The following is a 27,961-nucleotide window of genomic DNA, read 5'->3' as shown; positions in this document are numbered from 1 at the left end:
ACAAGCACCCTCCCGGCCGAGGCAGGCTGCGCCGCTCCCAAAGCCTCTGCTCGGCGCTCAGCTCACAGGAGCTGTGCCTGCAGCTGCCCCCACTGCCCCCTGACAGCCTCCTGACAGCCTCCTGACAGCCTCCTTCTAGCCTCCTGACAGCCTCCTGACAGCCTCCTGCCAGCCTCCTGCCAGCCTCCTGAAAGCCTCCTGCCAGCCTCCTGCCAGCCTCCTGATAGCCTCCTGACAGCCTCCTGACATCCCCCTGACAGCCTCCTGACAGCCTCCTGATAGCCTCCTGCCAGCCTCCTGCCAGCCTCCTGATAGCCTCCTGACAGCCTCCTGACATCCCCCTGACAGCCTCCTGACAGCCTCCTGACAGCCTCCTGCCAGCCTCCTGCCAGCCTCCTGATAGCCTCCTGCCAGCCTCCTGACAGCCCCCTGCCAGCCTCCTGCCAGCCTCCTGACAGCCTCCTGCCAGCCTCCTGCCAGCCTCCTGAAAGCCTCCTGCCAGCCCCCTGCCAGCCTCCTGCCAGCCTCCTGCCAGCCTCCTGTCAGCCTCCTGTCAGCCTCCTGAAAGCCTCCTGAAAGCCTCCTGCCAGCCTCCTGACAGCCTCCTGACAGCCTCCTGTCAGCCTCCTGTCAGCCTCCTGAAAGCCTCCTGAAAGCCTCCTGTCAGCCTCCTGCCAGCCTCCTGACAGCCTCCTGCCAGCCTCCTGCCAGCCTCCTGACAGCCTCCTGCCAGCCTCCTGTCAGCCTCCTGTCAGCCTCCTGCCAGCCTCCTGACAGCCTCCTGCCAGCCTCCTGCCAGCCTCCTGTCAGCCTCCTGACAGCCTCCTGTCAGCCTCCTGTCAGCCTCCTGTCAGCCTCCTGAAAGCCTCCTGCCAGCCTCCTGTCAGCCTCCTGCCAGCCTCCTGACAGCCTCCTGCCAGCCTCCTGTCAGCCTCCTGTCAGCCTCCTGACAGCCTCCTGCCAGCCTCCTGACAGCCCCCTGCCAGCCTCCTGACAGCCTCCTGTCAGCCTCCTGACAGCCTCCTGCCAGCCTCCTGCCAGCCTCCTGACAGCCTCCTGTCAGCCTCCTGCCAGCCTCCTGCTAGCCTCCTGCTAGCCTCCTGCCAGCCTCCTGACAGCCCCCTGCCAGCCTCCTGACAGCCTCCTGCCAGCCTCCTGTCAGCCTCCTGTCAGCCTCCTGACAGCCTCCTGCCAGCCTCCTGACAGCCCCCTGCCAGCCTCCTGACAGCCTCCTGTCAGCCTCCTGACAGCCTCCTGCCAGCCTCCTGCCAGCCTCCTGACAGCCTCCTGTCAGCCTCCTGCCAGCCTCCTGCTAGCCTCCTGCTAGCCTCCTGCCAGCCCCCTGCCAGCCCCCTGCCAGCCTCCTGACAGCCTCCTGACAGCCCCCTGACAGCCCCCTCCCAGCCTCCTGCCAGCCTCCTGCCAGCCTCCTGCTAGCCTCCTGCCAGCCCCCTGCCAGCCTCCTGCCAGCCTCCTGCTAGCCTCCTGCTTCTCTCTGCTGGGCTTTGTTTCCAGCGCTTGGGCCTGCACCACACGGTGGAAAGTTTGTTCCTTGGGAAGGGAGGATGCTGTCCCTGCCGCTGCACTCCCTGCTGGTCAGGAGCACAGGGCACAGATACCTGCAGGGAGCTGCAGAGTGCCAGAACCCAGCACGGGAAGGGAGCCCTGGAGATCACCCAGCCCAGTCCCTGCTCCAGCAGGGCACCCACAGCAGCTTGCCCAGCAGCACAATGCCCAGGGGGGGGTTGGAAGCTCTCCACACCAGGAGACTCCACAACCTCTCTGGGCAGCCTGCTCCAGGCCTCCAGCACCCTCACAACAAACAACTTTCTCCTCCTGCTCAGATCCAACCTCCTGGCTGCCACTCTGTGCCCACTGCCCCTTGTGCTGGCCCTGGGCACCACTCAGCAGAGCCTGGCCCCAGCCTCTTGCCCCCCACAGCTCCTTTAGCTCTTGCTGAGCATTGCTCAGCTGCCCTCTGGGGCTGCTCTTCTGCAGGCTCTCAGCCCCAGGGCTCTCAGCCTTTGCTGCTCCCAGAGCTGCTCCAGGCCCCTCAGCAGCTCTGCAGCCTGCCCTGGACTCTCTCCAGCAGTTCCCTGTCCCTCTGGGGCTGGGGAGCCCAGAACTGGACTGGGCTGTGGCCTCAGTAAGGTAGAGAGAGATGAGAACCTCCCTTGATCTTCTGGCCAGGCTGTTCTGAATGCCCCCCAGAGCACCCCAGCAATGCCTCCCCACAGCTCCAGCACCCCCTGCACCCTCACTGTTGTGTAACAGGAGGCTGTGTTGCCAAGGCTCCAGGCTGCACGTTCCTAGAAGCAGCTCTGAGCTGCACCCTGCCATCTGTTTACTCATTTAAATGCTTGTGAAGGTGGCTTCTGGGGACTGGAGCTGCTGTTAAACAACCACCTCAGTGCTTACATGGGAAGACCTCCATAGGAGGAACCCTTCAAACCCACATTTACTGGGGTGAGAAATGCAGGGATGTGCCAGGGAGAGGTTCCCAGGGCACAGTGAGGCAAGCTAATGGCACAGCTCGTACTGGAGTCAGTGAGAGACACAAGGCCAGCAGGGCCCTGGGCTGTACCTGGCAGCAGGAGCTGCTCCCAGCCTCAGCCACCTGCCAGCAGTGCCTTGGCTCTGGGCAGCTGCTGGGGAAGGGCACAGTGGGACCAGTGCACAGAGTCACCAGTGCCCAGTCACCAGTGCAGAGTGTGCCCCAGCACAGTGCCACCAGTGCCCACTCACCAGAGTCACCTGTGCCAGTGTCCCCCAGCACAGTGCCACCAGTGCCCAGTCACCAGAGTCACCTCTGCCAGTGTCCCCCAGCACAGTGCCACCAGTGCCCAGTCACCAGAGTCACTTGTGCCAGTGTCCTCCAGCACAGTGCCACCGGTGCCCAGTCACCAGAGTCACCTGTGCCAGTGTCCCCCAGCACAGTGCCACTGGTGCCCGGGGTGAGGGGGGCACAGGCAGGCTCGGGCTGGCTGCTGGGGCTGGCTGCTCTCCCGCAGCATGGAGCCAGCTCTCCCCTACCAATTAATTTGCTCTCTGGGAGCTCCTCAGAAAGGAGATGCAGTTCCTGCTGGAACTGAATTAGAGAGGCTGGGAGCAAGTGATCAGGGGCAAGGGAAGGGCTGCTCACACCACAGCCCTGCTGCAGGGCTGTGAGCAGAAGGGAAGGCAGAGGCTGCTTGCCCTCAGCTGCAGGGAGAACAGCAAGCAGTGACTGTCTCCAGCAGGAGGCTGAGGCTCAGGGAGAACCCTGCAGTGCTCTCTGAATGCCTTTGTGAGGGGCAGATGTGTACTGCTGGAGCTCTTCAGATCTGCCTCAGACACCACCCCACTGAAATGAGGTCTGCACATCACCCTTGGCCTCCCGCAGCAGCTCTCAGCTCTGGTGCTCTTCAGTCCCCTTGGGAGTTTGTGCTTCCAGGACAGGGAGAACTGGCTGCAAGAGGAGGATCCCCCAAGGAGCTGGACACAAAGAGCTTAAGAAACAGCAAAGTGAAGAAGAGAAGGGAGAGGAAGAACTGGGACACAAGAAGTCACTCAGAGTGCTGGGCACCTCCTACAGCAACAGCCCTGGAGGTGTTCAGGGATGAGCTCAGCACCCAGCAGGCTGCACCAGCCTCAGTGTGAAGCTTTCAGGGCACATCCTGTGGTCTCAGCTACTTTAGGCACTGATGTCCAGGCACTGTGTTCCAGCATGTCCCACATGGAACTGGGCTCTCAAGCAGTGAGGAGGCAGAGGGTCTGGGATCCAAAGTGTCCAGAAAGCCAGAGGCACCTGGGGACAGTTTGAGGCTGTGCCTCTGAGGAAAGACAGCTGCAGAATCCTGCAGCTGGGATGTCTGGGTGTGAAAAGGAGAACAAAGGTAACTCTAAAGGAATTTCCTTGGCAGAGCAGCTAGAATGTGGCTTTGAGAACTTAGTCTGAGTTCAGTCTGTTCTGCTCTGTGCTTCTGTTCTTGGCCAGGGGCATGCTGCTGACCTTGGACTGGTGAGACAAGAGCCTAACTTCTCTCTCAAAGCTTGGCACTGTTTCCCCCAATACACATTTCTCTTTCAATCCTTCCTCCATCCAGTTAGCCTTGGCCAAGAAAGGGGGGAAGGAGAGAGGGGTTGGGGGAGGCTGGGGGGAAGGAGAGAGGGGTTGGGGGGGAAGGAGAGAGGGGCTGGGGGGGAAGGAGAGAGGGGCTGGGGGGGTTGGGGGGGGCTGGGGGGAAGGAGAGAAGGGCTGGGGGGGAAGGAGAGAGGGGCTGGGGGGGTTGGGGGGGGGGCTGGGGGAGGCTAGGGCGATTCCCCTCAGGAGGGAGTTTCTCTCTCATGTTCTGCCCTGTGCACATCCTGTACATTCTGTGTGTACTCCTTGCATTTCATCCTGCTTGTACAACACAGCTTTCCTTTCACTCCTCTGAGCTGAGCTGTGCTTTGTGTGGGGAGAGGGTTAAACCTTCACACTACCACACACCTCAACCTTTATTAGCCCTCATCAGCAGGGGACAGTTTCCCGTGGCAAGGGTGACTGTAGCCAGTCAGTGTGCAGGAGGTGACACAGGATGTGTCTCTGCTCCCAGACTGCAGCTCCCCTTGGGAAGGCACACTGGGGATGAGGGAAGGTCTACATGACAGGGATCTTCTGGATCACCTGCCCTGGGGGTCCTGCTCTGTCAGGGGGGTTGGACTGGGTGATCTCTCGAGGTCCCTTCCAACCTCTACCATTCTGTGATTCTGTGATCTTCTGGGCTAAGGTGTTCAGGAGGAGAGTTGGTAGGGAGCTTGGTGCCATGGTTGAGTTGATTAGGTGGTGTTGCATGTTGGATGTGATGATCTTGAAGGTCTCTTCCAGCCTGGTCTGGTCTGGTCTGTTCTATTCTATTCTATTCTATTCTATTCTATTCTATTCTATTCTATTCTATTCTATTCTATTCTACTCTACTCTACTCTACTCTACTCTACTCTACTCTTACCCTACCATCACCATCCAGCTACCATGGTACCCCCTATCGAAAAAAATAAGTGGACAAGCTGGAAAGGAGAAGGATCAGAGGCCTGGGAGCCCTCTGCCCTGTGAGGGAAGGCTGAGAGAGCTGAGGTTGTTCAGCCTGGAGGAGAGAAGGCTCAGGGCAGACCTTATTGCCAGGGACCAGCACATCAAGGGAGGCCAGCAGCAGCATGGAGACTCCCTTGGGACAAGGAGTCCCATGGCAGAGCCAAGGCTGCTGGGGACAAGGCACTGCTGGGGCCATTGCATTGGGCTCCATCAGCACAGCTGGACACTGGAATCATCTCCCAAGGGAAGTGGTGGAGTCCCTGCCCTGGGCAGTTTGAAGGCTCAGCCTGACAGGGTGCTGGGCCAGCAGCAACTGGGCTGTGAGCTGGAGAGCTTGGAGCAGATGGTCCCTGGGGTCCCTTCCAGCCTGCCAGGCTGTGACCTGTGAATGCTGTGCCAAGTCCCAAAGTAAGTGGGAATGGCAGGAAATTGTGTCAGACTCTGCTGCCTCAAAGGAGGAGCAGCACTTAGCAGCCTGCCCCAGATCTGCTCAGGCTCTACTCACCCTCCTTGTTCTACTTAAGAAACACTTAGCACATCCTCCCGCGGGAATGCGGCAGGCAGAGGTCAGGGGAAGCAGAGCAGAAGCTGGCTTTGTGCCCAGCTCTTCGGTGCCACAGGAGACACCAGCTCCAGGGACAGGGACAAGCTCCTGGGACTATGCTGAACACTTTGAGACCACATCTGCCGTGGTTGAGCATCCTGTCCCTGTCCTGTTTAATGATCAGTAGCAGGAGCTGGCTGAGAAGGCTTCCCATGCTAACAAGCACCTCAGGAGAACTTCCCTGCTGAGTGAGGCCCCCTGGGCAGCACCCCAGCACTCCTGCTCTGTGCCCCACACCTTCCTGCCTCAGCAAGCACCTGGCAGTTAGAACTGCTGGCTGATGGAGGAGCTGATGAGGGCCACTCAGACCCCAGCTCACTGCAAACCAGAGGCCTCCCTCCCCAAACCACGCTTCACTACCAATAATCTATCTCACAGAGCTCCCACAGACCTTCAGGAGCCTGCATGTCCCCACACAGACATCACCTCATGGGTCACAACAACCCCCTGCAATGCTCCAGGCTCGGGGCAGAGTGTCTGGAAACTGCCTGGGGGACAAGGAGCTGGGGCTGCTGGTAAAAAGCTGGCTGAAGATGAGCCAAGAAGGCCACCAGCATCCTGGCCTGGCTCAACACTGGTGTGACCAACAGGACAATGGCACCAACTGTCCCCCCATGCCCAGCACTGGGGAGGCCACAGCTCAAATCCTGGGTTCAGTTTTGGGCCTCTCACTCCAAGAAGGACACTGAGGGCTGAAGCAGGTCCAAAAAGGGCAACAGATCTGGGGAAGGGTCTGGAGAAGAGGGCTGGGGAGGAGCAGCTGAGGGAGCTGGGGGTGTGCAGCCTGGAGCAGAGGAGGCTGAGGGAGACCTCATTGCTCTCTGCAGCTCCCTGAGAGGAGGCTGGAGCCAGGTGGGGTTGGGCTCTGCTCCCAAGGAGCAAGGGACAGAACAGAGGAAGCAGCCTCAGGCTGCCCCAGGGTAGGTTTAGGTTGGACATGAAGAACAATTTCATCCCCAAAAGGGTTGTCAAGACCTGGCCCAGGCTGCCCAGGGCAGTGGGGGAGTCCCCATCCCTGGAGGGGTTTCAAAGGCCTGGAGCTGTGGTGCTGAGGGCTGTGGGCTGGTGGCGACCTGGCAGTGCTGTGTTCGTGGTTGGACTCAGTGACCTTAAAGGTCTTTTCCAACCAGAACTGTTCTGTGATTCTACAATTCCCAGCCAAGAGAGAGGTCAAAGCTACCCCCCACCTTCTCAGCACAGACTCCTGGTCCTGGGAATCTGCAGCAAATGCTCTTGGATTTGTGTGAGAGGAGTAGAAGCTGCTGTGAGGAGAGCCTGAACATGAGGAGCTTCACAACTCCCCCAGCTCTGGCTGCAGGCAGCTGCTGGCTCCCAGACAGTCTGCCCCTGAGGCTGTGCCTGGGCTTCTCCCAGCTCCTGATGCACCAAGCTGCTGGATCTGCTCAGGGACACTGGGAGAGTGCTGCACACCCTGGCTCTGCCATCCTGGAGGAGGGCAACAGGGAGTCCTTCCTGTGCCCAGCTGCAAAACCAGTTGCTCTCAAAGAGCTGAACACCAGGATGAGCAACCAGATCACCCTGACTGCCCTCAGTGGGACTCTGCAGCAGATCCCTGTCTCTTTTGCACTGGGGAGTCCAAACTGGACACAGCACTCCAGGTGTGGTCTCACCAGGGGAGGAGAACCAACCCAGACCTGCTGGGTACACTTTTCATACTGCACCCCAGGAGGCCCTCAGCCCTCTTGGCCACAGGGGCACATCCTGCCCCGTGCAGAATTGCTGCCCACCAGGGCTCCAAGGGCTTTCTCCAGGGAGCTGCTTCCCAGCAGGACAACCCCGACCCTGAGCTTGCTCTGCAGGGTGGGAGGTGTGAGGAGGGCAGCTCAGCAGGCTGGGCAGCTGGAGAGGAGTTCAGCAGCAAAGAGATCAGGCACTAAGGGCACAGAGCCCCTCCAGAGCCCTCCCTGGCAGGGACTGCTCAGCCCACACGAACCTCTCCAGTCCCAGCTCCACCTTTGCTTTCCTGCTCCCCAGTCTGTTGCTTGCTTGGCTGCTTTGCTGGGCTCCCAGATTGATCCCTCTTGACCTCCTGAACATGACAGCTGTGACACAGTGCTGACAGTGGTGACGGTAATGACCAGCAATGATCTCTTGTGAGGAGCAGTCCCCAGCAGGCTGCTGCCTGCCTGCCCTCTCTGGCTCAATGGCTTCGAACAAGAGGAGCCATGGCTTGTGGTGAGGCAGCAGGAAAGGCTTTGGAGGAGGAAGGAATTTAAAGTCCAGGTTGGTTTGGGACATTTCATTCACCAGCATGGGATGTTCTAGTAAGAGAGCAAAGATTTCTCAGGGGCCTATGGTAATTTGTGTCCTACCACTTCTCCTCTTGCCTTTTTATTCTATCCAGTCCAGTACTGTGGCTTTGTGTGCTCCTGCCCCAGCTGCAAACCCTCCCACCTTAGAGCTGTCAGCAGCTCCAACTTCACAGAATCCTTCCTTGGCTGCTTACTCAGCAGCTGCCATGGGCAATGCAACCCCCTTGCAAGCTGCAACAATCCCAGAGTCCAGCAGGGAGAGGCTGGAAGGGACCTCTGGAGCTCACCCAGCCCAGTCCCTGCTCCAGCAGGGCACCCACAGCAGCTTGCCCAGCACCACAATGCCCAGGGGGGCTTAGAAGCTCTCCACACCAGGAGACTCCACAACCTCTCTGGGCAGCCTGCTCCAGGCCTCCAGCACCCTCACACCAAACAACTTTCTCCTCCTGCTCACATCCAACCTCCTGCCTGCCACTCTGTGCCCACTGCCCCTTGTGCTGGCCCTGGGCACCACTCAGCAGAGCCTGGCCCCAGCCTCTTGCCCCCCACAGCTCCTTTAGCTCTTGCTGAGCATTGCTCAGCTGCCCTCTGGGGCTGCTCTTCTGCAGGCTCTCAGCCCCAGGGCTCTCAGCCTTTGCTGCTGCCAGAGCTGCTCCAGGCCCCTCAGCAGCTTTGCAGCCTTCCTTGGAGCCTCTCCCTGCATCTCTGGAACTGGGGAGCCCAGAACTGGCCCCAGCACTCCAGCTGTAGCCTCACAAGGCCAAGGGAGAGTGGGAAGAGAACCTCCCCTGACCTGCTGCCTCCATGCACCCCAGGATCTCGTTGGCCTTCTTGGCCACAAGGGCTCATTGCTGGCTCATGGTGAACTTGCTGCCCCCCAGCACTCCCAGGTCTGCATTCCTGCACTGCCAGAGCAAAAGTGCTGTGCAGCCAGGCAGCCTGTTTGGAGGCTATCACAGCCCTCGTGGCCACCTTCCTCCATAAAGAGGACAAGAGACAAAGATAGATCCCAGTGCAGGCTACAGCCAGCCCGTGTCACCCCAGATCAACATCCCCTCTATGCTCAGTGTTTTGGCAGCAGGAGCAAAATAAGACCTGAGGTATTTGGAACCAGCATTGCTGCTTCTGTTTACTTGAGGCTTTGCAGACCCTCCTGGACATGACTCTGAGCAAGCTGCTGTGGGTGACCCTGCTTGAACAGTGGGGTTGGACTAGGTGATCCCCAGAGGTCCCTCCAGCCCCCACCACGCTGGGATTTTGAGCTGAAGTGACATCCAGCTGGTGAATGTGGGGGGATTTGCCTCTCTGGCCTCGACCCAGGAGCAAAAAAGGAAGCAGAAGACATCAAGAAGGCAAAGCTCTTTAATTCAGCAGAGGCCTCTGGCTTTGGAGAGCTCAGGCAAAGGTGGCTGGAAAGCAGGGCTGGAATGGCACAGAATGGAATTGCCTGATCACTGGAGAGGAAAGCAGGAGCCTATCAGCCCATCAAACACCTCACTCTGCATTGCTATTATTTGTATACTATTTTTAGATGAGAGCTTGCTGAAGCCAGAACTTGTTTGGAGCAGGAAGCTTGTCCTCTTCACTTGGAGAAATCAACATGAAGGGAGGCTGCAGAGCTGGGGGTTGGGCTCTGCTCCTTTGTATCAGATGACAGAAGGAGAGGCAATGGTCTGAAATTGTGCCAGGGGAGGCTGAGGTTGGAGAGGAGCAGAAATTTCTTTGGTGCCAGAGTGGTCAGGGAGTGGCAGAGGCTGCCCAGGGAGGTGGTGGAGTCCCCATGCCTGGAGGTGTTCAGCAAGCTGTGGCCATGGCTCCTGGGGCCATGGGTTGGTGGCCATGGTGGGGTTGGGTTGGGTTGGACTGGCTGAGCTCAGAGGCCTTTTCCAGTCCAAGAGATTCTGGGACTCCCTGAGTCTGTGAAATGCCTCAGTGTGCTGAAAAGAAAACTCAAGAAAGAATACAACAAAACTTGGCTGCTCTGAGAGGTTGTCCTCTTCCAGTCCAGCCCTCAGGGACATGTCCCAGTGCTCTACAGCTGGCATCTGGAGAGAGCAACAAGCCTGGATTCAGGGAATGGGTTAGCCTGGCAAAGGGCTTTAACTCATTGAGCCCAACCAGTAACCCAACACTGCCAAGTCCACTGCTAAGCCACGGCCCTCAGCACCACATCTACACACTTGGAGACCCCTCCAGGGATGGTCATTCAATTAGTTCACTGCTTCATATTTCAGGGAAGAAATTGTTCCTCATGTACAACCCAAACCTCCCCTGGCACAACTTGAGGCCATTTCTTCTTGCTCTGTCACTTGTTGCATGGAGCACCAAGCCACCTGCTCCCAGCCTCCAAGGAAAGCTGCCCTTGGGGTCCCAGCCTGTCCTGGTGTCACTGGATGGTAACCACAGATCTGAGAAGAATACACCTTGTGCTTGATTAGCTACAGGACAGGGGCAGGATCCTCCTGGAAGGGCAGATTAGCATCAATCTGCAACTGGTCTGCAAATCAGCCAGCTCCAGCCCCTGCCCTGGGCAGGGACACCTCCCACCAGCACAGGCTGCTCAAGGCCTCATCCAGCCTGGCCTGGAACACCTCCAGGCAGGGCACAGCCACAGCCTCCCTGGGCAGCCTGTGCCAGGCTCTCCCCACCCTCACTGCCAACAGTTTCTTCCTCCTCTCCACTCTCAGTCTCCTCTCTCCCAGCTCCAAGCCATTGTTCCTCATCCTGGCACTCCCAGCCCTTGTCCAGAGTCCCTCCCCAGCTCTCCTGGAGCTCTTCAGGTCCTGGAAGCTGCTCTGAGGTCTCCCTGGAGCCTTCTCTTCTGCAGGCTGCACAGCCCCAGCTCTCCCAGCCTGGCCCCACAGGGGAGGCTCTGCAGCTCTCTTGGTGGCCTCCTCTGGAGCCTCTCCAGCAGCTCCAGGTCTGTCAGGGCAGAGCAGAGGGGCAGAATCCCCTCCCTCGTCCTCAGTTGGATAGAATAAGCATCACTGAACCCCTCCCATCCTGCTTTGCCATCAAATCAGGACACTGCCAGTCTTTGCTAGAAGCAGCAAGTGTCAAGACAGTGCCAGGAAGAGTGTTTGACTGGTTACCCATGTCAGCAGGGTGGCTGCAGGTACTGCTAAACCACAGAACAGAAGTATGGAATCATTAAGGGTGAAAATGACTTCTAAGATCATTGGATCCAACCAGCATCCCAACCCCACCATCGGCACTAAACCATGGCTCCAAGTGCCATGGCCACAGGGTTCTTGAACACCTCCAGGCATGGGGACTCCACCACCTCCCTGGGCAGCCTCAGGGCTCCTCCTCTCCAAACGTGGGATTTGATGGCAGTGGATGCAGCAGTGATGGCTGTGATGGAAGGCAAGCTGACAGCCTGCTCTTGGAGCCCTATGAGGAGAGGCTGAGGGAGCTGGGGTTGCTTAGCCTGGAGAAGAGGAGGCTCAGGGGAGACCTCATTGCTCTCTACAACAACCTGAAGGGAGGTTGTAGCCAGGAAGGGGTTGGTCTCTTCTCCCAGGCAACCAGCACCAGAACAAGAGGACACAGTCTCAGGCTGTGCCAGGGGAGGTTTAGACTCGAGGTGAGGAGAAAGTTCTTCCCAGAGAGAGTCATTCACCATTGGGATGTGCTGCCCAGGGAGGTGGTGGAGTCCCCATCCCTGGAGGTGTTCAAGAGGGGATTGGATGTGGCACTTGGTGCCATGGTCTGGTCATGAGGTCTGTGGTGACAGCCTGGACTCGATGATCCTCGACATCTCTTCCAACCTTGGTGATGCTGTGAGACTGTGAGACTGGAGGTGATGTCAGGCTGCTTGGCTGCTTCGGACAAGCCCTGTCTCCACCTGAGCTTCAGCCTGACTACAGGTGAGGGCTGCTAACACTTCTTTTCTCAGCTGGGCTTTGGGAGTTGCCTTCTAAATCTTAGTGAAGTGGTGTGGTTGTAATTGTGGGTACAGGACTGGGTGCTCAGGACTGGGTGCTCAGGACTGACAGCCTGAGCTGCAGCTTGTTCTGTGCTGCCCACTCAGATGGAGCCATTTGTGCTTTCTGCTCTCACTGGCAAGCTAAGAAGTTAGCAATAACAACTCCACAGCTCCACTTGACCCCCAGTTAGGAAAGAAGAGTCAGCAGTGAGGAGGCAAATCCTGCTGCCACTGGGGAAGCTGGAACTCTCTCTTGCAGGTACCTCCTGTGCCTCAAGCCTGTTGAAGCACCCAGATCCTTTCTTAAAAGAGTATGAGAGAGGATCCACTGCACAGAGCCCAACAGAGCTACGAGGATGACTGGGACTTGAACACCTCTCCCCTGAATAAAGGCTGGGAGCCCTGGGGCTGCTTGGTCTGGAGCAGAGAAGGCTGAGAGGGCATCTGATCAGTGCCTGTAAGTATCTGAGGGCTGGCTGCCAGGATGGAGGGGCCAGGCTCATCCTGGTGGTGCCCAGTGATAGGACAAGGAACAGCAGGGACAAGCTGGAACCCAGGAGGTTCCACCTCAACAGGAGGAGAAGCTTCTTGGGTGTGAGGGTGCTGGGGCCCTGGCTGCTCTGGAGGGGCAGTCAGCACTGCTTGAAGAATGGCTGTGGGACAAGGAGGATGCTGGCCCTGTATGGTTAGCAGAGATCCTCTCATGGATTGTTAGCTGATGACATTTCATGGAGTCAGTGAGGCTGCAAAAGACCTTTTAAGATCATCAAGTTCAACTGTGTCCCAGCTGCCATGACTGCTAAACTGTAACCTCAATGCCACATCCACAGCTTGCTGCCACCCCTCCAGGCATGGGGACTCCACCACCTCCCTGGGCAGCCTCTGCCACTCCCTGACCACTCTTGCAGGGAAGAAACTTTTCCTCCTCTCCAACCTCAGCCTTCCCTGGCACAATTTCAGGACATTTCCTCTCCTGTCACCTGAGCCTAGGGAGCAGAGCCCAAGCCCCAACCTGGCTCCAGCCTCCTCTCAGGGAGCTGCAGAGAGCAATGAGGTCTCCCTCAGCCTCCTCTCCTCCAGGCCCAGCAACCCCAGCTCCCTCAGCTGCTCCTCATCTGCTGTGCACTCCAAACTCCTCATTAGCTTCACTGCTCTTCTCTGGACACCCCCCAGGACCTCAATGTCTTTCTTATGCTGTGAATCCAATACTCAAGCTGTGGCTTCACCAGTTTCCATTACTGGAGCACAATCCCTTCCCTTCTCCATACAGACCAGAGTGCTGGTGGCCCTCTTGGCCACCTGGGCTCACTGCTGGCCTGTGTTCAGCCACCTGTCCTCCAGCACCTCCAGATCCTTTTCCACCAGGCTGCTTTCCAGCCACTCTGCCCCAAGCCTGCAGTGTTGCTTGGGGCTGGTGTGACCAAAGTATAGGACCCAGCACTTGGCTTTGTTAAACCTCAACCCCCTGGCCTCAGCCCAGCAGTCCAGCCTGTCCAGATCGCCCTGCAGTGCCTTCCTTCAGTGCTTCCCTGATGTTCTGGGCTTGGGTGGCTCTGTGCTGGCCCTTGGAGGTAGCTCCATCCTTCTACTGTGAGACACTGCCCTGCCCAGCAGTGGTGGGCAGCAGTGGGTGCTCATTGCACAGCCATACACTTGACACACACCCTGCAGCCTGCTGTCCAGCATTGGGACCCTACCAGCAGACACCTCTAAGGCACAATGCACTCCACAAGTGAGGGTGGTGGTGCTCACTCGGTGCCTGGCCTGGTGTGCCTTCCAAGGGCCAGTGTGGCTGTGCAGTGTGCATGCAGTGGGCAGCTGCTCACACCCTGGGGAGCTCAAAGTTAGTAAAACAAATCATCAAATCACAGAATCACAAAACTGAGTGGCTTGGAGAAGACCATCCAGTCCAAACATTACCCCAACACTGCCAGGGCCCCACTAAACCACATCCTGCAGCACCACCTCTGCAGGGCTTTGAAACCCCTCCAGGCATGGGGACTGCCCCACTGCCCTGGGCAGCCTGGGCCAGGCCTTGACAACCCTTCCTCGTGAACCTCCCCTGGGGCAACTTGGGGCCATTTCCTCTCATCCTGTCACTTTTTGCTTGGGGGAAGAGACCAACCTCTACCTGGCTCCAACCTCCCTTCAGGAGAGAGCTGTAGCCAGCCAGGAGGTGTCTCCTCAGCCTGGTCACCCAGATCATCCCCCCACACCTTCAGCCTTCTGCTCAGCAGCCCCTGCCCACTGCACAGCAGCAGGGGAACGCTGTCACACAGCTGAAGTGCTCAGGACAGCCACTGCTGGCTGGGGGCACCCAGGACCCAAGAGGGTTACTGATATTTGCTCTGCCTTTGCATTTGGCAGAGCTCCTCCAGAAGCAGAGCAGAAAGCTGCTGAGGGCCAAGGCAGATGCTGCAGAAAGGCAGTGCTGGCTTTGTTTGCAGCTCCTCTCCCAGCAGGATCTCAGCCAGCTGCTTTCATCTCAGAGGTGACAGCAGTGTTTTTCTGCCTTTCTGGAGTAAAAGTGAGCTCAGCCTTGGCCCCTTTTCCAAGCAGCTTTATTTGGGGACAACAGCTTCCATGAGCTGAGTCACTCTGAGCCTGTCTTTTCCTCGTCTTGGGTCAGATCTCCACCTGGCTTTTGTTGTCTTCTGTCAGGAAGCCTTGGTGGCAAGCACCTAACCAGTCACAAGCGATAGGACAAGAGGAAATGGCATTAAGTTAGATCAGGGGAGGTTTAGAGTGGACATTAGGAACAACTTCTATACCAAAAGGGTTCTCAAAGACTGGAAGAGGCTGCCCAGGGAAGTGGTGGAATCCCCATCCCTGGTTTTTAGCTAAAAGCCATCCTGATGTGGTGCTCAGCAGTATGGTGTAGCAGCGGCCTCGGTAGAGTTCAGTGGTTGAACTTGATGATTCAAATTGCACTTGGCTGGAAGAGACTCTCAAAGGTCATCTTGGTCAACCTCACTGCAGTCAGCAGGGACATCTCCAACCAGATCTTGAAGGTCTTTTCCAACCATAGTGACTAGGAACAAGTTCTGCAGCAGGAGGCTGCTGGAACACTGCAACAGGCTGCCCAGGGAGGTAGCTGAGGCTGGAGCTCTTCAAGGTGAGGCTCAGCAGGGCTCTGGCCAACCTGATCTGGTGGAGGATGTCCCTGCTGCCTGCAGGGGGTTGGACTGGATGAGCTTTGGAGGTCCCTTCCAACCCCAAAGCACTTTGATTCTGTGCTTCAGTGAAGAGGGCATGCAGTGGCTCAGTGAAAACCTCTCAGTGAGCTGTGTAGAAGGAGGCCAGGGTCAGCTTGGAGAAGTCAGCTCTGCTCAGCAGCTTGGTCTATGCCATGTGCTCTGCCCCAGGCAGGGAATATCCACAAGGATGGGACACATCCAAGTCTGTTCCTTCTGAAACCAGGCTGGGACAAGCAACTGGCACCACTGAACGAGCTCCTTGGGTTTAGGCTGCTCTCTCTAAGGGCTGTGATAAAATCCTCTCCTGCTGCTTTACACTGGAGCTCAGCAGGAGTTTCAATCTTAACAAGCAGCTGGAAGCCAGAGAGGTTTTAACCCCTGAAATCACAGCTGGTGTCAGCAGCTCTCCCTTGGTGCAGGCTGGCACCAAGAAGAGAGAATCACAGACTGCATTGGCTTGGAAGGGACCCTCCAAGGGCACCTTGTCCACCCCCCTGCAGGCTGCCCTGGGACACAGCCAGGCTGAGCTTGGATATCTCCAGGGCTGGAGCCTCCAGCACCTCCCTGGGCAGCCTGTGCCAGTGTCTCCCCAGCCTCCCTGTGCAGAACTTCCTCCTGAGCTCCAACCTAACCCTGCTCCAGTTCCAAACCACTGCTCCTGGGCCTCTCCCCACAGCCCTTCTGCACAGTCCCTGCCCAGCTGCCTGCAGCTCCTGCAGGTATTGAACTGCAGCTCTGAGGGCTCCCTGGAGCCTTCTCTTCTCCAGGCTGAGCAGCCCCAGCTCTCCCAGCCTGTCCTACAGCAGAGGTTCTGCAGCCTCTGATCATCTTTGTGGCTTCCTCCTCTGGACCCCTCCATCAGGTCCATGTCCTTCTTGTGTTGAAGACTCCAGAGGTGGAAGCCCAGAGGCCCTCTTGTCCTGATGGGCAGGACAGAGCTTGGTCCCTGTGCGCGGCAGTGCTGGTGCTGGCACTGGTGCTGGCATTGGCACTGGCACTGCCTGGCTGGCAGGGGGGTGGGCAGTGAGCTGGCCCCAGGGCAGGCTGTGGCACACTGCTGGCTGCACTCTTTTCTGGATTGCTAATGCCAGAGTAATTACTTAGGAAAATTCCTTAATCAAAAGCACAGTTGTGGAGGTAATGAGCAAATAGGTCAAGGAGAGCAATGTGCCTTGCAAGCAGGAGCTGCTTCCCTCAGCATCTGCAGAGCTGCCTGCCCTGAAGGACCATGGGGGAGGCCCAAGGGGCACAGCTTGGTGCTCCAGTACGTCTGAAGTGTAACCAGGCCAACCAAGACTGCTGCTTTGGGTGCTGGGTGCACCAGGGATGCTGCAAACCCACTCCAAGGAGTGTGAGCAGCATGGACCTGACTCAGAGTGCTTCTTGTTGCTGCATCTTCCAGGAGAGACAGGGAACTGCTGGAGAGAGTCCAGGGCAGGCTGCAAAGCTGCTGAGGGGCCTGGAGCAGCTCTGGCAGCAGCAAAGGCTGAGAGCCCTGGGGCTGAGAGCCTGCAGAAGAGCAGCCCCAGAGGGCAGCTGAGCAATGCTCAGCAAGAGCTAAAGGAGCTGTGGGGGGCAAGAGGCTGGGGCCAGGCTCTGCTGAGTGGTGCCCAGGGCCAGCACAAGGGGCAGTGGTCTTGAAGGAACTCTGACTGATAGAAGCTGTCCTGGATTCTTGGTAGAGTGAGACTTTGATGGCTTGAAACCTTGCAAGCCCAGACCAGGTCCTCTCCAGGACTATATCTTAAACAACTAAATGCCAAGCTGAAGCAGTTGCCTGAGGCTAAAACCTCTGCTTGTTATTCAGTATCCCTGGCCAGCTCCTTGTCCAACAGACAGCCTGCTGGCCTCCCTCTGGCTGATGGGACAGAACCACAGCATCACAGAATGTCAGGGGGTGGAAGGGACCTCCAGAGCATCCAGCCCCCAGCCAGAGCAGGGCACCCAGGGCAGGGCACACAGGAACACACCCAGGTGGGGCTTGAATGTCTCCACACCAGGAGACTCCACAGCCTCTCTGGGCAGCCTGCTCCAGGCCTCCAGCACCCTCACAACAAAGAAGCTTCTCCTCCTGTTGAGGTGGAGTCTGCTGGGTTCCAGTCTCTGCCTGTTGTTCCTTGTCCTGTCACAGGGCACCACTGACAGGAGCCTGGCCCCTTCATCCTGACAACCACCCCTCAGATATTGATCAGATCCCCCCTCAGCCTTCTCCAGAGTAGAATCGAATCGAATCGAATCGAATCGGATAGGATAGAATAGAATAGAATAGAATTAACCAGGTTGTAAGAGACCTTCAAGATCATTGAGTCCAACCTATCACCCAACACCATCTGATCAACTAAACCATGGCACCAAGCTCCCTATCAAGTCTCCTCCTGAACACCTCCAATGATGGGGACTCCACCACCCCCCTGGGCAGCACATCCCAAGGGCCAGCAACTCTCTCTGTATAGAAATTCTTCCTCACCTCCAGCCTAAACCTCCCCTGGCACAGCCTGACACTGTGTCCTCTTGTTCTGGTGCTGGGGGCCTGGGAGAAGAGACCAACCCCCTCCTGGCTACAACCTCCCTGCAGGGAGCTGTAGAGAGCAATGAGGTCTCCCCTGAGCCTCCTCTTCTCCAGGCTAAGCAACCCCAGCTCCCTCAGCCTCTCCTCCCAGGGCTGTGCTCCAGACCCCTCCCCAGCTTTGTTGCCCTTCTCTGGACACCTTCAAGTCTCTCAATGTCCTTCTTAAACTGAGGGGCCCAGAACTGGACACAGGACTCAAGGTGTGGCCTCAGCAGTGCTGAGCACAGGGCACAATGACCTCCCTGCTCCTGCTGGCCACACTGCTCCTGATGCAGGCCAGGATGCCCTTGGCCTTCTTGGCTGCCTGGGCACACTGCTGGCTCATGTTCAGCTGCTGTCAACCCCCAGGTCCCTCTCTGCCTGGCAGCTCTCAGCCACTCTGACCCCAGCCTGTAGCACTGCCTGGGGTTGTTGTGGCCAATGTGCAGCCCCTGGCACTTGGATGTGTTCAATCTCCTGCCCTTGGCCTCTGCCCATCTGCCCAGCCTGTCCAGGTCCCTCTGCAGAGCTCTCCTGACCTCTAACAGCTCAACTCCTGCCCCCAGCTTGCTGTCATCTGCAAACTTACTGCTGGTGGACTCAATGCCCTCATCCAGATCATCAATGAAGATATTGATCAGCCTGGGGCCCAGCACTGCTCCCTGGGGCACAGCACTGGTGCCTGGCTGCCAGCTGGCTGTGGCACCATTCACCACCACTCTCTGGGCTCAGCCTCCAGCCAGTTCCTAACCCAGCTCAGAGCTGCTGTCCAAGCCAGGGGCTGACAGCTTGGCCAGGAGTTTGCTGTGGGGGATGGTGGCAAAGGCCTTGCTGCAGTCCAGGCAGACCACATCCACAGCCTGCCCCACATCAAGTAAACAGCCCCAGGGCTCTCAGTCTTCACTGCAGACATGTTCAAGTCCAGATGTTGATGAGGCTGCTGGATCACTGCAGCAGGCTGCCCAGGGAGGTGGTTGAGGCTCCATCCCTGGAGCTATTCAAAGTTAGGCTTGACAAGGCACTGGGCACCTGCTCTAGTTGCTGACTGCAGGGGATTGGACTGGATGACTTTTGGAGGTCCCTTCTAACCCAGACCAGTCTATGATTCTATGATCATCCCTCCCAGCTCTCCATTGGACTCTCTCCAGCAGATCCCTGTCTCTCCTGAATTGAGGAGACCTGAACTGGACCCAGGACTCCACCTGTGGCCCCACCAGGGCAGAGAAGAGGGGTGGGAGAACCTCCCCAGCCCTGCTGGACACACTGCTTTACTGCACCCCCAGTCTGTCCTGGAGCCTGGTGCTGTCCCTCCCCAGATGCAGGACCCTGCCCTTGGCCTTGTGGAACTTCACAGTGTCAGGAACAGTTTCATACAGTTAAGGCCCTGCTGCCAGCCTCAGATGTGAGAAAGCAGTACAATTCCTCATCACACACAACCTTTGTCACCCCCCTGAACATCTCCAGATCACTCAGCATTACCCTGAGCAGCTCTGGTCCCAGAGCTCTCCTTGGCCTAATCATTGGCTCCATGCAGGAGGAGGCTGCTTGTCCTCACCCGCTGATTTCTGTCACTTCATCCTCACTTCATCTGCTTATTAATGCCTCAGCAGACCTCTCCTCTCATCCCACAGCATCCTCAGGCACTGACAATTTCCTGGGGAAAATGGCTTTGCTGCCTTGAGAGCAGCACTCCTGCGCCCAGCTCCTGCCTTCGACCCCTGAGGCAGCTCTCCTGTCACCAAAGCCACCTTGGCTCTTCTGCTTCACCTCCCTGCCAGCCCTCACACCCCACCTGCTCTGCCAGCTCGGCCCTCACATGCCCAGCATCCTCTGCAGCACTGCCCCCAACACAAGAAGGATATGGAATTGGTAGAGAGGGTCCAGAGGAGGCCATGAAGGTGGTTAGAGGGCTGGAGAGCCTCTGCTATGGGGCCAGGCTGGGAGAGCTGGGGCTGTTGAGCCTGCAGAAGAGAAGGCTCCAGGGAGACCTCAGAGCAGCTTCCAGTACCTGAAGAGACTAACAGAAGGCTGCAGAGGGACTGTCCCCAAAGGCCTGCAGGGACAGGACCAGGGGCAATGGTTTGAGATGAGAGCAGAGCAGATTGAGATTGGATGTGAGGAACAAGTTCTGCCCCAGGAGGCTGCTGGAGCACTGCAGCAGGCTGCCCAGGGAGGGGGCTGAGGCTCCATCCCTGGAGCTGTTCCAGGTGAGGCTGGGCAGGGCTCTGGGCAACCTGCTCCAGGGGAGGATGTCCCTGCTGAGTGCAGGGGGTGGGCTGGAGGAGCTGTGGAGGCCCCTCCCAACCCAACCCATTCTGTGACTCGATGATCTGAGCCTCTGCAGCAGGAATTCCTTTGTCTCAGTTTGACAACCTCTAGCTACAAAAAAAGGATTTACCAACAGAAAAGCAAGAGCAAAAGCAGAAAGGTTTCCCACAGCTCCCAGGGCAGACACTGCCTCGCTCCTGCTTCCTGCCAGGAGGGGAGACAAAAGCCCCAGCTGAAGCCAGCTGTGGTCTGCAGGCATTGCTGGAGAGGACATGTAAGGAGAGGAAGACCTGTCCTGTCCTTCCTGCCCACTCCAGCCCAGTCTTGGGGAGGGCTGACCTTCTCCAAAGGCATGGTGATGTCTGGACTTGGCCCTCTGTCTCCTGCCTACCCTTGAGCTCAGGCTGCCAAGATGCCAGAGCTAGAAAGGAGCCACAGAATGCCAGCAGGGAGCGGATCTGATGATCCCAGCTTTCCAAGGGCACAGCTGCTGCCCACCAGGTTTCCTCCAAGACCTCTGGGCACTGAGGCTGATGGTTAGATTCATTCAGAAACTAAGGCCACCTCTTCCAAAGCAGTATGATAGAATCACAGACTGGTGGAGACTGGGAGTGACCTCTGGGGATCCTGGAGTCATAAAATCCCAGAAGGGCTCAGGCTGGAAGGGACCTCAGAGCTCAGCTCCTCCAACCTCCCCACCATGCCCAGGGACACCTCTCAGCTAGACTCAGCTGCTCAGGGCCTCATCCAGCCTGGCCTTCAACACCCCCAGGGAGGAGGCAGCCACAGCCTCCCTGGGCAGCCTGTGCCAGAGCCTCAGCACCCTCACACTGCAGAACTTCTTCCTCAGCTCCACTCTAACCCTGCTCTGCCTCAGCTCCAAACCATTCCCCCTGGCCTGTCTCAGACACCCCCAGGAAAGGTCTCTCTGCAGCCTTCCTGCAGGATCCTGGTAGGCAGCTCTGAGGTGCTCCAAGAGTCTTCTTCTCCAAACCGACCAACCCCAGCTGCCTCAGCCTGTGCTCATAGCAGAAAGGCTCCAGCCCTTGGATCATCTTTGTGGCCTTTTCTGGACCTGCTCTAACAGTTCCATGTCCTTCTTATGATGGTGACACCAGAACTGGATCACCCAAGCCCTGCTCCAGCAGGGCACCCACAGCAGCTTGCCCAGCACCACAATGCCCAGGGGGGGTTGGAAGCTCTCCACACCAGGAGACTCCACAACCTCTCTGGGCAGCCTGCTCCAGGCCTCCAGCACCCTCACAACAAACAACTTTCTCCTCCTGCTCAGATCCAACCTCCTGCCTGCCACTCTGTGCCCACTGCCCCTTGTGCTGGCCCTGGGCACCACTCAGCAGAGCCTGGCCCCAGCCTCACCCCTGGAACGCAAGCAGGCAGTGCCTGGAGTGCCTGCAAGCTGCATGGAGAGCCCAAAAAGTGGGAGCTGGGCCATAGCAGCATGCCAGAGCCACAGGGCCAACCTGTCACTGGAGATCCCAGCACACACTGTGACAGGGGCAGTGGAGGGAGTCTCAGAACAGGGAGGGCTGGAAGGGACCTCGAGGTGAAGGCCAACTTCCCTGCCAAGGCAGGGTCACCTAGAGAAGGTCAGACAGGAAGATGTCCAGGGGGGGTTTCAAGGTCTCCAGAGATGGGTCTCTGCCACCTCTCTGTGCAGCCACCTGGGTAGGATCTGGCAGGGCTCCTGGCTGGGCAGTGCCTGTGCAGCCTGCACCTCCTGGGTGCTTGCCACGGATGCCCTCTCCAGTAGGGCAGAGGAGTTTCCCTGGAAGTGCCCCCAAGCCCCTGACTGATGAAGGGCAGGGCCACAGCCTCATTCAGGAGCATGCCCCAGGAAGGGGCTGGCTGGCAGCAGCTCCACCTGCTCCACAGTCAACACTTGGTTAGCTTCAGCAAGCAGCATCCTGACAGTTATGTGGAGCTGCTGCTCACAGCTGCCAAGCTGCAACTCAGCACAACCTGCCACCCACTCTGCACCAGCACACTGAACCCCCTGGTGTGCAGAGCTTCCAACCCCCCTGGGCATTGTGGTGTGGGTGAGCTGCTGTGGGTGCCCTGCTGGAGCAGGGGTTTGGACTGGGTGAATTCCAGAGGTCCCTTCCAGCTGCACCATGGTGGGGTTCTGGGACTGAGCCATGAGAAGTTCCTCCTGGCTTCCCCACCTTCCCCTCTAGTCCTACACTTCTGTAAGCTGAACTGAGAGTTTTCCATGGCAGGGCTGCAGGAGCTTTGCAGAGCCCATGTGCTCTCATGGCTCCTGATGGAGCCTGTGGCACTGCTCAGCTCTGGGGCTCACTGCTCCTGGTCCTGCTGCCAGGAAAGCTGTTGGGAACCTTTCCTTCAGCACAGCTTTGCCCAGTTTCAAAGTCAGCAAAGCGAACTGGGAAGCAAAGAAAGGCAGCTGGCAGTGAGGGAAGCACAGCAGAGATTGAGTTGCAATATTTGGGCAGGGGGCCAAGGAGAGGGAAGGGAAGTTTACTGATTATGGCACATTCCTAATGGAGTATTGCTTCCAGCTCCTCACCTCCCTCCCATCGAGTGTGATGGGATCAGCAATCATGAAATTGGAGAAGCTGAAGGAGGAGAATGTCCTCATAAAGATTTCATCCTTCACAGTGTCAGAAGCAACTGGTTGCATTGCTTTCTGGAGGCCAGTTTAATTGCTGTCAATACCAGCTCCAAATTGGCTTTAACATTTCAAATTGATGTTTTCTGTAAACTGCTCTGATTAATGAAGGAGCCTTCTGCTGCTGCCCTCCATCCTCGCCTCTCATGCATTCTGCAAACAAGAATTGATCTACCAAGACACACAGAGGCAAACAGGGAGAAGCAAACCTTTGGCAGAAATGATTTTCCCCCTCCCCAGCACCCAGCAGAGCTGCAGAAAGCTCCAGCACAGAGCAGCTGGTTCAGTGGTTAGCTGCTGGGGGTTTGTCCCCATGGAAACTCCTGAGCAGCACCAGCTGCAGGGAGGGTGCTCTGGGTGGCACATTGCCACCACAGTGGCACACTGGAGTCCTGGAGAAACCAAACCTGTGGGTCCGAACCTCAGCCCCCTTCATTTCAAAGTGCACATAGTCCTGACAGTGCCACTCCTGGAGTCACAGAACCACAGAACTCTTTGGGCTGGAAAAAAGCCTCTGAGCTCAGCCAGTCCAACACCAACCCAGCCCCACCACGGCCCCAGGAGCCATGGCCACAGCTTGCTGGAACCCCTCCAGGCATGGGGACTCCACCACCTCCCTGGGCAGCCTCTGCCACTCCCTGACCACTTCTGCAGCAAAGAAATTTCTCCTCCTCTCCAACCTCAGCCTCCCCTGGCACAATTCCAGGCCAGTTCCTCTCCTTCTCTCACCTGAGAGCAGGGAGCAGAGCTCAGCACCCCCTGGCTCCAGCCTCCTCTCAGGGAGCTGCAGAGAGCAATGAGGTCTCCCTCAGCCTACTCTGCTCCAGGCTCAACATCCCCAGCTCCCTCAGCTGCTCCTCCCCAGCCCTCTTCTCCAGACCCTTCCCCAACTCTGTTACCCTTCTTTGGACACAATCCAGCACCTCAAAGTCCTTCAAGGAGTGGGGGCCCAAAACAGACAGCCTGTCCCAGTTGGACAGCAAGTTCCATGAGCACCTAAGCACAGGCTCTCCTATACTGTCATGTACAGACCTCTGAGATCATCCAGTCCAGCCCCTCAGCCAGAGCTCACAACCTCACCACTGCTGCTGAGCCACTGCCACTAACCCACATCCCTCCTGCTGGCTCCCAGTCCTGCTGAAGTCTGTGGCTGCAAGGAGAGAGCTCAGTGGTCACAAGCTCAGTAGTGCCCAAGGAGGACAACCTCTCCCAGCCCTGCCCCTGCCCACACTCCTGCATTTCACAGATTCAAGGAACAGTTTAGGTAGGAAAGGACCTTCAGGACCATCCAGCTCCAGCCCCTGCCCTGGGCAGGGACACCTCCCACCAGCACAGGCTGCTCAAGGCCTCATCCAGCCTGGCCTGGAACACCTCCAGGCAGGGCACAGCCACAGCCTCCCTGGGCAGCCTGTGCCAGGCTCTCCCCACCCTCACTGCCAACAATTTCTTCCTCCTCTCCACTCTCAGTCTCCACTCTCCCAGCTCAAAGCCATTGTTCCTCATCCTGGCACTCCCAGCCCTTGTCCAGAGTCCCTCCCCAGCTCTCCTGGAGCCCTTCAGGTAATGGAAGGCTGCTCTGAGGTCTCCCTGGAGCCTTCTCTTCTGCAGGCTTTTTCATCACATCCTGCTGCCGAGCTGGATTTGCTGGGTTCCTGAGTTCAACCAAGTGATGGAAGACTGTGACAGTATCAGAGTCACTGCAGAGGGCCATGGCTATGGGAGAGGATGCTGAGAAGAGGCCTGAGACCTCTGCTTCAGTGGCAGAAGAGACATTAGGCTGACCCAACTGCCTGTGAAACTGGAGATGGAGAATGGACAAGCTTGCAGATGCAAAGCAAGACACAGGTCAGGGCTCAAATCAAAACCCAGCCAGGATGGTGACTCTCCCTGCCGACCGCCCCCTCAAGCCCAGGGTGACCTTCTGCCCTCCCACTGCTGGGACTGGGGCTGAGTTTTGTGTTGCCCTCCTCCAAAGGCTCTCCCCTGTCTGCCTGGTGCTCCCAGAGGACCTGAGAGTAAGCAGCTGTTAAGTGCTCAGGCACCCAGCACTCCCCAGTGAAGGGATCCTGCCCCTTCCGCCAGCACCCCAAGCTCTCCACAGTACCTGCTCCAGCGCCTCTCTGCCCTCTCTCTCCCAGATCTGCAGGGGGAGGACAGAGCACAGGGTGAGAGTAACCACCCAGCTTAGCCATCATTCCTGCCTGTCACCCACAACACAGACACTGACCTGCCCTGGGTGCCCCTGCTCAGGCAGGGGGCTGGGACTGGATGATCTCCAGAGGTCCCTTCCAACCCCACGCTGCTGTGTGACTGAGCAGCACGGGGTGAGAGCCTCCCCCTTCAGGTGCTGTGCTCCAAAACTGTGGCTGTCCCTGCTTTTGCCTTTTGAGAACAGAGTTTCTTTGCCCTTCCCAGTCCAGCTGGACAGATTCAGGAATATGGGAGAGCATCCAAATGGATCAGGCTGAACTTCCTACACTCAGAGCTTCGCTGCTCCACAACTGCTTCTCCCTGCTCCTCACCAGCACCACTGTGACTCTCCTGCATCCATCAGGATCACACAGTCCTGGCAGCCCTGGCCTTGCTCTTACACCCAGCAGCTGGCACAAAGCTCCAAGCCTGGTTCTGGGAAGGAGGTCCATGTCCTCCCACCCCGTGGTGTGTGGGCACAGGGAGCTGCTGCAGCGGCTCAGTGTGATCCAGGGCAGCACTCAGCATGCTGCAGCTCTTGGCCAGCTCCACTTTGTCCCTGCAGCATGCAGGGCCCTGCTGCTTAGAGGCCTCCCTTAGGTTCCCAGCCTCTTCCCACTGGAATGCCTCTCCTCCACTGGAGCATGGTGCCAGAGAAACTCACTTCAGTTAATTCCCACACTCTGTCATTCTGTGACTCTGCTGGGGAAGGGTCTGGAGAGCAGGGCTGGGGAGGAGCAGCTGAGGGAGCTGGGGGTGTTGAGCCTGGAGCAGAGGAGGCTGAGGGAGACCTCATTGCTCTCTGCAGCTCCCTGAGAGGAGGCTGGAGCCAGAGGGGGGTTGGGCTCTGCTCCTAAGGAACAAGTGAAAGGATGAAAGGAATGGCCTGAAGTTGTGCCAGCAGAGGTTTAGGTCAGACAGAAGGAACAGCTTCCTCCTCCAGGCCTGGCCCAGGCTGCCCAGGGAGGTGGTGGAGTCCCCATCCCTGGAGGGGTATCAGAGCTGTGCAGATGTGGTGCTGAGGGCCAGGGTTTAGCAGTGGACTTGGGTTAAAGGCTGGGCTTGACGATCTTAAAGGCCTTCTCCAGCCTAAACCCTTTGTGATCTCTGACTCTCCCCCGTTCCCCCGTGCTGTCTGCAGCAGGCTGAGATTCCCTGCCAGGCTCTCTTTCAAAGCAGCTCTACATGCTTCATCCTCTCTCCTGCTCACAACTTGCATCAGTCTCTCTTAAGGAAAAACAAAAGCTGTTTCCATAGCAACCTCCAGCTTCTGGATGTCACCATGGCTGGCAGCACTGCCGGGCCTGGCCTGTGGACAGCACTGGGGAACCCTCTCCACCACAGCTCTTGGAGCCAGCACCTGATCTTTACCCCACAGCTCTAAGTGTTGGTGATGTGGTCCGTGGGAGCATCAAGACATTGACATGCAGACACCACAGACAGACAGACAGACAGATGGACACGCTCCACCCACGCCAGACAGTCACATTTGTCACTGGTTAGCTGTTTGATGCACAAAAACCTCCCTTCAGGCATGGCAGAGAGTTGGACCTCAGGCACAAGAAGCTCTCCAATAAACACAAAGCTTATGGGCAGCAGCTGAGGGACCTGGGGTTGTGTAGCCTTCAGGAGAGGAGGCTGAGGGAGACCTCATTGCTCTCCACAGCTCCCTGAAGGGAGGTTGGAGCCAGGTGGGGGTTGGGCTCTTCTCCCAAGGAAAAAAGGGATAGAACAAGAGGAAATGGCCTCAGGTAGTGCCAGGGGAGGCTCAGGTTGGATGTCAGGAACAATTCCTTCCCAGCAAGGGTTCTCAGGGGTTTCCAAGCTGTGTGGCTGTGGTGCTGAGGGCTGTGGCTCAGTGGCAGTGGCTCAGCAGCAGGGGTGGCTCTGTGAGCTGTGGGTGAGGGCTGGGCTGGAGGAGCTCAAAGGGCTCTTCCAAGCTCAGTTCTGTGGCTCTCTGGCTCTGTCAGATGCTGAGGCTTTTCATTCTGCAGGAAATTAATCTCTGCAGTGGGGACACTTTGTGGCCCTGTGTGCCTTGTTAGTGGGGCACACTTTTCCCTGAGGTTCTTTCTTCACAGATTACCCTAAAACTTTACAGCTCAGAAAGACACTCAGAGGAGCAGAATGAATCAGCAACTGGAGGCAGAGGCAAGAGCAGCCCCAGTCTGCTGGAGGGAAGGAGGAGGCTGCATGGCTCAGCCTGGTCACAGCTAGATCTCAGCAGCATCTGTGAAACCCTTACAGCTGAACATCACCACTGCACCAGGACCTAACCTCTGGCAGCAACAGAAGAGGGAGCTTGGATGTCCAAAAGAGTAAGATTAAGAAGAGCAAAAAGGACTGGAGCACCTCTGCTGCATGGACAGGCTGGGAGAGCTGGGGCTGTGCAGCCTGCAGATCAGAAGGCTCCAGGGAGACCTCAGAGCAGCTTCTAGGACCTGAAGGGCTCCAGGAGAGCTGGGAAGGGACTCTGGACAAGGGCTGGGAGTGCCAGGATGAGGAACAATGGCTTTGAGCTGGGAGAGGGGAGACTGAGAGTGGAGAGGAGGAAGAAATTGTTGGCAGTGAGGGTGGGGAGAGCCTGGCACAGGCTGCCCAGGGAGGCTGTGGCTGTGCCCTGCCTGGAGGTGTTCCAGGCCAGGCTGGATGAGGCCCTGAGCAGCCTGTGCTGGTGGGAGGTGTCCCTGCCCAGGGCAGGGGCTGGAGCTGGATGAGCTTTGAGGTCCCTTCCAGCCCAGCCCATTGTCTGATTCTATGATTTTGTGAACTATTTAACAGCTCGACAGAGCAGTTTGGGAGCAGGATAATTAATCTCACTGCATTGTAGCTCACTCACCTGGCTTCCCAACCCATCCCTTCTCCTGGCTTCAAGAGTTGCAACTAGCTTGGGGCACAGCCTTTGCTCGCCAGTGCCAGTGTGAGAGCTCTCAAGTCCACTGCTAAGCTGTGGCCCTCAGCACCACATCTACCAAGCTTTTCAATCCCTCCAGGGATGGGGACTCCCCCACTGCTTTGGGCAGCCTGTGCCAGAGTTTCACAGCCCTTTCAGGGAAGTCATTCTTTGTCATGTTCAACCTAAACCTCCCCTGGTACAACCTGAGGTCATTTCCTCTCATCCTGTCATTTGCTGCTTGCCAGAACAGGCTCCAACCTCCTTCCAGCTGCTGCCACCAGCCCTTAGGATACAGGGTTGGAGTCATGCCTGTGCCCAGTGAGGATGGAGGAGGGAACATCAGGCCTGTGTTCAGCA

The 27,961-nt window shown here is 57.7% G+C and overlaps 1 protein-coding gene across 1 annotated transcript in view; it reads right to left on the bottom strand.

Moving 5' to 3' along the window:
* Positions 1-27,961, bottom strand: part of LOC137447774 (protein shisa-6-like) — a 319,888-nt gene that overhangs the window by 264,781 nt on the left and 27,146 nt on the right.

The sequence above is a fragment of the Melanerpes formicivorus genome, unplaced genomic scaffold (assembly GCF_026170545.1).
Source record: "Melanerpes formicivorus ecotype bairdi unplaced genomic scaffold, bMelFor1.0.p_v2 SCAF_21, whole genome shotgun sequence".
In the NCBI taxonomy this organism is placed as follows: domain Eukaryota; kingdom Metazoa; phylum Chordata; class Aves; order Piciformes; family Picidae; genus Melanerpes; species Melanerpes formicivorus.
This window is presented reverse-complemented; position numbering and strand designations above follow the sequence as displayed.